Source organism: Numida meleagris, chromosome 12 (genome assembly GCF_002078875.1).
Source record: "Numida meleagris isolate 19003 breed g44 Domestic line chromosome 12, NumMel1.0, whole genome shotgun sequence".
Lineage (NCBI taxonomy): Eukaryota > Metazoa > Chordata > Aves > Galliformes > Numididae > Numida > Numida meleagris.
This window is the reverse complement of record NC_034420.1, coordinates 15,023,486-15,033,940: the sequence shown is the minus strand read 5'-3', so window position 1 is coordinate 15,033,940 and position 10,455 is coordinate 15,023,486.

Here is a 10,455-nt window from a genome sequence, read left to right as displayed (position 1 = left end):
TGATTTGTCACCTTTGCTTCGCTATTTTGGTTCATTTCAGACAGGTCATTGCAAGTATGTCAGTAGGGTCAGATGGGGACAAATACGTGCAGGGTTTGGCTGTTGCTCTGTGCTCTGACAGGCTGACCTGTTATGCCTGCTGCAGCCCCAGGCTTTCACTACCTCAACTTTTCTTGCTTGTCAGAGCCAGAAGCAAGGCGCGAGCCGGTGAGCAAATGAGCTGGAGTTCTTGGTTCCTGCCTACCAGCATCACTAAGCTCTGGAGTGAACTTGCACTGCATCTCCCTGAGCTTTATCAGTAGCGAGCGAACACCTTAGCATGCCATTCCCTCGGTCTCTGCTGGAGGGCAAGCCATGGGGATGGCTGCAGAGGTGGGACAGGACCTGAGATACCTGGGCAAGGTGTGACCCTCGTGTCTCCGTGCTGCGCTGCCTGGGCAGGACAGCACTGTGCCAATTAGAGCAAAGTCCTGCTGCTGCTGTGCTGCGCAAATGGTGGAAGAAGGCTCTGGCCCTTCCCTTTCCCTCCACCTCTCTGCTATTTTCCTGTAGCTATTTTCATTTCAGCTGTATGCCAAGTTTGATTCTTCTAGGATTTTTCCGCAGTGACCTCTAAATCCCTTCACTGGACAATATGATGCATCACTGTTCCGTACAATATCCTCCTGTCTGGTTTGTTGGCCCCAGACTTATTATTTTATGTTTCTGTACATTAAACTGCATTTTCCATTCACTGGCCAGGCAACCAGTGGATTCAAATCCCTTGGTCCTCGTTATTTGTTCCCTCTTCAGTTTTGTGCCCTCCACAAACTTGGGTAGTTTGTGGAGGTATTTTCATTCAAGTCATTTGCAGTTATTATAAATGAGGGAAATCCCTCGGTGTTCTCATTTGTTGCACTTTTACAATACAGGATTGCCTTTTCAAAGGAGGATGCAGGGGTTTAGCAGCATGACTAGTGGGCATTAATAGATACCTCCTGGCACAGATCCTCTGAAAGACACAGTTGCTGTCACGGTGAGTCTCACCTTTGTACAGATGAAAGCAGTAAAACTGCATGAGGGCTCATGTCCTTAGCTAAAATTGTTCTGGAGCGTAAGATCGGTGAAAAGTGGAGAAAGGAAAAGAGAGTCCACAGGCTGTACAAGGCACTGTGGGAATCAGGGACCTTCCAAGCGTTTATGTGACCTGGTTGTGTGCATCACTGCCAGCTTTTAGTCCCACCTGTGGTCCACCAGCAGTTATTTACTTGTCTTGCAGCTGAAAAAACCAAATGGCAGAGCCAAAGGCTGCAAAGATAACCAGAACCGTGAGTGTAATGTCCTGACCAGCAGCCCAGTGTCCTGCACCGTGCTATGGAGGCAGCATGGATCAGGCTTATGCTGATGGCTTATGGATATTTACAGCCTCCTCAGCACCACAAGAGGAAACAACAATGTCTCCCCATGAACCTTGCAGGTTTTATTAAATGTGTGTTTTGGTTTGAAGCCAAACCATGCTCAGTTGTTTTATCACTGTTTATTCCTGTCTTTCAGAGTCTTTATCAGCTACCCAAATCAGAGCTGCAAGCAGTGCGAGGGCTGAGTCACACAAATAGTACTTTTATCTCCAGTCAAATCTATAGTCAGGCAACAAACCCCCTCATCTCACTCCTATTTAGAGCCTCAACTCAGGCTCTTAAAGAAAAAGGAACTTCAGAAAGGAATTTCGGTAATTATCCTCTCCTCTCCATCCCCCAGATGTTGGTTTGGATGATGGATACCTGTGAACACTTGAAAAGAACACTCGGAGCTGCCGTCTCCCTAATGGAAGACTTCTAGGAAAGTGAACTTTAACTTTTAAACTTCCCTATGAAAAACAGATCCATGTTCAGTTTGATACCATTTGCCTCAGGATGATCTCAGCTCTTAAAATATGATGGTTTTAGTCGGATTAAGAGCCTATATTGTTGCTGAAGAGAAAGAAGGGTGCCTCTTTAATTGCAGCTCAAATCTACCTAACAATTGCCACATGTTGAACAAGATTTAAGAGTTATTAAATATGAAAGCCACTATTGCTGCTCCACCATGAGCAGCCTTTGTTTTTTAAACCTGGAATGCACTAAGAAAATAAGGGGAAAACATAAAAAACAAAACAAAACAAAAGGACCGAAAAACTGAAATCTGAAGAGGTACATTTGTTTTCTGTAAAGGCTGAAGTTCCTGCAACGCATTTCTCTTTGCAGCAGCATCTGTTGCTTTAACTGAAACTGACTCCTGGCAGGTCTGGTGATCTTACTGCTATGGAAATTTTGTACAGCTTCACGACAGTTGTAAGTCCGCTGCCATCTGTTATCTGAGGTTATTTACAAGCAGAGGGTTGATGGCTCGACCAGAGCCATGGTAAGCAAAGCTTCTCTGATTGGTGCTGAGTGTGGGAGCTGAGGCTGCTGCTCTGCTGCATGTGCCCTGCAATGAACAGGGACATTTGCAGCTATGTCCATCCTACAGATCTTGACTGTCCCCTTGGCTCCTTCCAGCAAGCTCACTGACTCAAGGGGAATTAGACTGGCTCAATGTCAATGCCATTGGTTTGGGTCACTCGGCTCTGCAAACCTGAGGCCAGATCTAAGCCCAGGTACCAACCCCAGGGCAGGCATGAGCCAGCAGGTAGGGCAGACCCTACCCTCTGCCAGCTGCTGGGGGGAGGTTATGTAGTGGGATGCTCAGGTTCCTCACTGTGCCTAAGAGCTTCCTCAGGAATGTGGCTGCTCTGGGGAGCTCTCTGCTAACTTTGCATCCTCCTGTGCTGTAAGCCACTGTTCGCTGTTTAGGATGCTGATCCCTGTGGTAGCTCAGCTGACTGGATGCCAGAGCCCTGATGCTGGTTTGGAAGAACCTTCCAAATGGTGCCACCCCTCCTTCTCCAGCTGTGCTCAAACAGGCTGAGTCATTCAAAGGACTTCTTGTACCCTTGCTCATCACTGACACTTTCGCATTCTTCTCTCCTTTCAATTGAGGGATAAAATTCCTATGGAGAGAAGTACTGCTGGGCTGTGGTGCCTTCCTGGGAACAGCCAGCATGGTACTGAGATGTCAGCTGCAGTACTAAGAAGTAAGTCAGCACATATGCTCAACCAGCCAAGCCCACCAGACACAACTTGGAGCTGAGAGCAGACATAACATGGGTCAAGGGAATAAAAGTGTTTTTGTAAATGACCTGTGATAATTTGTAGAAAGTTGATGCTTGGTCAGATGGAGAGTTATAGCTACTGTATGCACAGGGAAAAAAAAAAAACAACAGAAAATCTCAGATGAATTTCAGAGGTCAATGATTAAATGTGTTTTTAGATGTCAGCCTTCTACTCTCTTTCCATTGTGCCTGATAGCATTTCAGAGAGATCCTCAACTTCTACAGTGGGACTCAGTGTCATGATACTATAGTTTTCATTCAATACATTATTCTTATTATTACTGTTACTGTTATTATTTAGGGCTCCATTGAGCAATCTCGGTATCTAAATAGAATGGTATAGTTGAGGGTAGAGGCTACTGCAGATCTTTGCTGCTTGGCAGGAGAACTAAGCTAAACCTCTCAGGTTACAAAGGAAAAGCAATTTTCATTTTCCCTCCTGCTCAGCGAAGTAAAACTCAGCTCCTAATTTTCAGCAAACAAATCACAATGGTTGGATTTTTAGCATCTGATTGGGGACCCACCCCTGTAAATCTGGAGATGCTTACAGAGCTGGGAACCAAGTTCCCTTGTTGGCAAGGTGAGGAAAAAGGGAGAGCAATCAGCTTTCAACCACATTTTTTAAACTTCCCTTTCTCTAAGGATATCAGAAGCCATTTGTTTTTCCCAAGGAACTTGTGCTGTCTCAGCATTGCCCCTTGAGATACTGGTTTGAGAACACTACTGCAGGTGTTCTCCAGTCTCCAACTGGTCCTTGCCTCCCCATTGGTGCCAAGTATCAGGTCACCTGCTCATGAACTGAGTCCTTGTTGAAGGGATGGAAATTTCAAGAGGCTAATAGAGACGCACATTTTTTTCTGTTGCCTACAATCTCCCCAGTAAATGATAATTTGTGCTTGCAAGCCAAAATTAAACCCCTACATTCTTACAGTAGGTGGAAGTGTTGTTTAGAGCATGGGGTTGTAGTTGGGATTCTCAGGTTCTGCCATTGTGTTTCCTGGTAGAGTAGGAAAAGGCTGATCATGATGTTTGAAAAATTTCTTTGACCAACTGGACCAACTTTCAGAACAAAACCAAACCTTTCTTCTCTTATCCATCCCTATGACGAAGCTAGAAATCTGGAAGAAAGATTTCTTGACTAAATCCCACTGGAGAAGGAACAATTAAGGGCATTCAGGGGATAAATCAGTTTTCTTGAACTTTCACTTTTTAGCTCCAACCTTTTCCCTAATAAAATAGATCTTCAATTTTTTTTTTGTACTAACAGTTGTGTGAACAGAGAATTGGCATTGCTTCTTCTTTTTCTTCTTCTTTTTCTCTGTCAACTTTTAAACTTTTCTTTATTATTAAATTCCAACTTCCAGCTGACCCTTGAATAATTGGTTTTGTTGCAAGGGTTATTTGAGGTCTAAATGAGCCCAATGACATCTGTTTAATTTTAGATGCCTGGAAAATGTTCTAAAATTAATGAAATCCAAATGTATGATAAACTAATAGAACAATTTTATTTATTAAAAAGACGGTTAAAAATAATTCTAAACATTTCAAGAAAACAAAAGAGGTGAATGGGATTTGTCATTGTTTAAGTTGTACTTATTATATTACATTTCAGTGAAATGCCCTCTTGACCTTCCACAGTTTGGTCGATTTCCTCGTCAGGCTCCTTCCAGCTAATTTGCTTTGACATAAACAAAAAGAAAAGAACTCAAGAATCAAATGCCGTCGTCCAATATTTGGGGTCTCTCTGCTGATTATAGCCAGATACAAATAAGAATGAATGGAACTTGCTGAAGACAGGACCATGTTATTAATTCTTCATGAATATTTGGATGGTCATGGGAAACGTGTGAAGCCACACACAAATCTCAAATGTGTCACAAAATGTAGTTTGAGTGCTCATTCCTTTTAAAAATGTGTAGTTGAAATGCACAATTTGTTGTTTTCCTCTTTAGTAAGTTTTAGTTCACCTTCTGGGCTGCAGAAACATTATGTGGTTTAAGTGAATAATCACAAACCATGAATGAGGAAAGACGATTTATCCATTTTATGCCTTCAGTTTGCTACAAGTATTCTTTTGAAAGGAATGCTTATCCAGAGGAATTACACATACATCACAGATCAGCCAGGAGACAATTTCCACTGACATTTGTAAGATTCTCAAAGCAACTGGTGCTGGAATTCTCTTTGACTAGTGTCTCTTGTGTGGCTTAAAATACTCCAAAACAAATACAATTTACCGTTTGTGAGAATATATATGCACACATGTAATCCGTATGGAAATAAACCAGATCAATGTTTTTTACAGTACTTTTAATAGAATCATAGAATCATCTAGGTTGGAAAAGACCTTCAAGATAATCCAGTCCAACCATCATTTGAAGACATTACAGAGATATTTGAATGCAAAACTCCACTTGTATAGAAGCTGCACGCAATACTTTCATGAACCTCCAAGATTTTCTGTAGGAGTAGCCAGAATCCACTCTGGTGTCTGTGAAATCTCTCAGGTTCTTGAGAATCAGTGATTGACTGTTAGCAGTAAATTAGGATAAAGCTGACAAATATATAAAAGATTGTTGGAATGATGGTGATCAACATCATTCTAGAAGCTGATTGTATTTGCTATACTTATATCTGATAACAAAGTAAAACTATTTAACCATAGTTTATTGGACATTTCTCTGTAGTACAGGTGCTGAGCTCCAGATAACTGTGTTACGTGGCTCAGTGCTTAACCTTATCATTGAGTCATTTTTAGCTCAGTTGACAGAAGGATCACTGGTGTAGCTGTAATTGGAGTTTACAATGTTTGCAAGTATTAGGTGACTTGTAGCTTAATGCCATAACTATAGGGACAATAAATTACATGGTCATTAGAGGGCTTTAGCTATTCATATAGTATTAAGCATAAGGAGGACAGTAACATTGCTCTAATAACACATAAAACGTATATTCCAATTAAAACCATAATAGGATAGACTTGGCATTATATTACAGCCTCTCATGAATTTCACTGCTGAGAAATTATTACCGTTAAAATCCTGGTTTCAAAGACTTGCACACAGGGATAATAAATTCTCACAAGCAGGTTTAGACGGAAGCATTGCGCCCCATGGAGGAAGACTGCGTTTTAAAGCTGTGAAAATTCTGCTAGTGAGCAACAGTTTGGTGGGCTGAGTTTCTTGCTTCCCTTCCTTGCTCTCCACATTTGCCTGAATCTGCAAACTAAATGAGGCTTACGTAGAAGAAATTGAGTAAATAGAAATCAGTCAAAAATGATATTTAGACGCTTTATCTTCTCAGAGCAGTTCTGCCACTGTACATGACCGTGTGTTTTACAATGTTCTTGAGGGACTTCTTTGAAGGGCTGTTGAAATCATCTTATTTTTAAATCCAAATCTGTATTCTGTCCCTGATACATGCAGTGCTTCTATTCCCAAAAGGCAGATCCAAAGAGAAAAGTCAGAGGTGGACTTTGACTGAGGAGCAGCTTCATGGAATATATTCCTTGGTGTTAAAATACAAAGTTTTTACCTCTCTTTTCACTCTCCATTGATGTCCCCAAGGACAGCACACAGCTGCTACGTGTGTGCATTCAGACCTCACAGCTTGTTAAATTCATTATCCCAAGGGTATGTTTCACTTCTGTTTGAAGGTTTTGAGTCCTATGAAACTCAGTCATTTGCTTCACTGCAAAGAAACAACTATGTGCTTATATGACCTTCCAGAAGAAGGCTGCTGGTCAGAATGCTCCCCCCCCTTCTTTACTTGAGATTAGGCCTTCTTGTTTGTTCATCAGTCACTTCATCCTTGTAAAGCTGTAAGAGATATGGAGCTGTTTGGAAGACAAACTGAACTGTGCTTCCTTGGTCAGTTCTTCACCCCTCTCTCCCTGCCCATTCTGCAATAACCTCCTTAAGTCTCGGTTGTTAAAATGGTTATAAACTTGCTTTGGGAGATTATGGCTTTGCATCAGTCATACAAAGATTATTTGAAGTGTGGTTAACATGGACTAGGAGCTATCTCCCCAAGCTGTTTCACAACAAGCAAAACAACTAAAGACCTCATTCCAGATCATTAGGAGATTAGAAAGGAAAGTTAAATGGGTCTCTAGGGGAAAAAAACGAGCACCTTTTAGAAAACAAGGATATTTCTTGAAACATGGTTGCAGGAATGATTAAGAGTTGGGCTGATCATTTTTCTTTGGGTGTATTCAGCACCAAAAAGAAAGTTTGCAATTCTGAAGCCACAGCCAAACTGAAGAGAGAATCAGAGTCCTGTAACGGCTTGGAAACTACTCCTTTCCGTTATGGTGCACCACAGTTTATAGTGGACCACAAAACTAGATGCTGAGAAGGACCAATTGTCTGTGTCAACAATAAGAGAGTTTCTTTCCTCTTCCCTCACTGCCATCTGGGTTCCCAACCTTCTTTTTCAGAGTGAGTTCTGTTTCTCAGTGTAAACCATCTGGAGGGGTTTGTTGTACCCTTTTCTCCACTCACAGCCTCCTGTGGGAACCTCCAGTGTGAAACACACCCACTGCAAGCCCCCCAGCTTGATGGAGGAAGAGGCCTTTGCTCTTGCTTCCACCCTCAACTCAGGGTTTTCGTATCCCAGCAGCTCTGGATAAAGCCCAGTGTGCTGACACTGAGGACGTATCTCCTTCATCTGGGAGTGGAAAGATGGGGCAGCTGTTCTTCATGCCTCTGCAAGCACCAGCTTGTGCAGTAAGAAATATTTTTCTTGCACTATTGAGGACTTGGATGAGCAATGTGACCAGATAGCGCCAATTTATTGTGAGTTATATCCCTCCGCCACATAACACCATTGTGGAACTTCCTCCTCCCCCAAATTTAGGAGTTGGAAGTGCAATCTGCTCTGCTCTTCTGTAAAAAAGGTTCTGATATATAATGAAAATAAACATAGAATAGTCTACAGTGCACAGGCCAAAGATCTTATAGTTGCTGTAGGAAACATACACAACTATCTTCCAATGGAAACAGTGTGATGTCTTCTTGCATGTCCAGAAATTTTTCATTCTGTCATAACATTATAGTCTCTCCACTCCTCTTCATAAGCCCTTCATCCTTCTTTGCTAATGGTTTACAATATAGAACAATTTAACTGTATATATTGATGTAAATCATGTCACCTTGTCTGTGAATTATATAAAATAATTCATACTGAAGAACTCATGGAAGGGTTTTTAAAGCTGCAATTAATCTGCTCTTTTCCATTACCGTGGGCAAGAATAAAAGCCAGATACAAATTTTGCTCTTTCCCTCGGAAAGGAAAAATGCAGCTATTTAATAACTGAAACTAGTATTTCCACTTATTCCTAAATTGGACTGTTCAAGCTCTGAGGATGGTCTGTTAGCTCAGACCCTCTCCACTGAAATCAGTGGAACTACAGACAACAGAAAGCATAATTTATGTTTGTTACACTCTATAGAGTGTCAGCTAGTCAATAATACCAAAATAATTACAGATAAAACCAGCTTCTTATCAATATCTTGACTTCCTACTTGGTCTGAAAATCATTTTATGTCATATAAAATGTGATCTATTTGTACCTGTATGCTTGGAAATTGCTGTAGTCTACACCACGCTGCATTTCATTCCTTGCCCCAGGCTAGCTAAACTGTACTAAAAACATGAAATACTTTGGCTAAGACTCCAGCTTGTTGTCACTATGGACAGCTCTACCACCCTTGGGGTGGCCATACTGACTGGTATTAGTACAGTTTTCCAAACTGCTGTCATAAACACCCATGAGTTTACCCAGCAAAAGATGTGAGAAGGTATGGGTTGTTGAAGCTGCATTACTTGGGAGTGGGGAGTCCTTGTCCTGTGCTCAACTCTCGTCTCATCTGGATGCACAGGGTTCGGGTTGGCATTGTGGGCTGGCCAAGATCGTCTGCTTCTCTCAACCCACCACTGCAGCGACAAGCAGGAATGACCCTGCACATTTCCCAGGCTGAGAAGAAACAATTTTTTAATTTTTACATCCTTGCAGTTATTTGGAAAATTTCCAGTCTTCTTTTGAAAGAGTCATATTTTATTTAATTTGTATTTTCCCAACATCTGGTTGCCAATGCTAGCCCACAGGGTTGGGCGATTTGCACTTAAAGCATGATATTGAAATGCAGGCACTTAGGAAAGTATTGGGCATTTAAACGGTCCAATTTAAGTATATGAAATAAGACTTTCATACGTTTTTTCTCAACCTCACCACCCAAAAGTGAGATTTTAGGTACCCATTTAGGTGGCCACATCTGAGAAACTGGCACTCAAAACATGTACAAGCTCATTAGGTATGCAATTATGGTCACCTAATTGTGGTATTCCACACAGGGGCAATTGCTTGGATTTCCTGTGGGGGAAAATGAGCATATGTCTGCTATGGAACAGGAGAACATTCAAACTGTGTGCAGCTGTACTTGTATGTACAAAATGCATGGAAAATCCTTGATGTGGGGCATCTCTGTTAAAACCAGAAAAGAACAGCCCCAGAAACTCAGGTATTAGGAGTTAATATTAAAATAGCACAACTTTTGAAATCCCTCCTTGTACTGTCACTTTAAATGTTTTATTGATTAAGGCCTAGATTACTTAACCTAAAGCCCTATATTTATATTTAGCCAAGGTAAGTTATGAGTCACAAGTAATCCTTTTGATCCAGAGGTTGCCATGGGTCACCAGAGAAATGAGTTGAGTTATAATATCCTAGCAAACTAGCTGTGTGTACAGAAGAATAAATTAAATAAACTCTCCTTTAGAAAGTCCTAGTGATACCATACTCTGTTTCTGTTTAACCAGAAAATGTTGTGTTTGTTTTCTTTTCTCCCCCATCTAAAACCAAAATATATTTGTGATGACAGATGCAAATATAGTCACTGATGTTTGTGGCCAGCTGAATTGTCTTTCTAGTAAGAGTGTCAGCACTTTGCTCCTGAGCAGAGAACTGGAGCCTTTAAAAACACATGTGAATAAATTTGACTCAGGCAACTAATTCGTGTTAAACTCAAAGTTGAAGCTGTATTATTCAGGTGTGTTTGCATCTGTCCGGTCAGGTCAGCTGTCTACTGCAACAGCAATTCAAAGTTGATCTTCATAATATTCAGAACCTGTGAAGTATGTGAAATACAAGCATGGGTTGAAGTATTCCCCTGTTTGCAACCTGAGTCTAGCTGCAATGCAGTAAGTTCTCTCACTCTTTCTCTTCCTTCCTTCCTTCCTTCCTTCCTTCCTTCCTTCCTTCCTTCCTTCCTTCCTTCCTTCCTTCC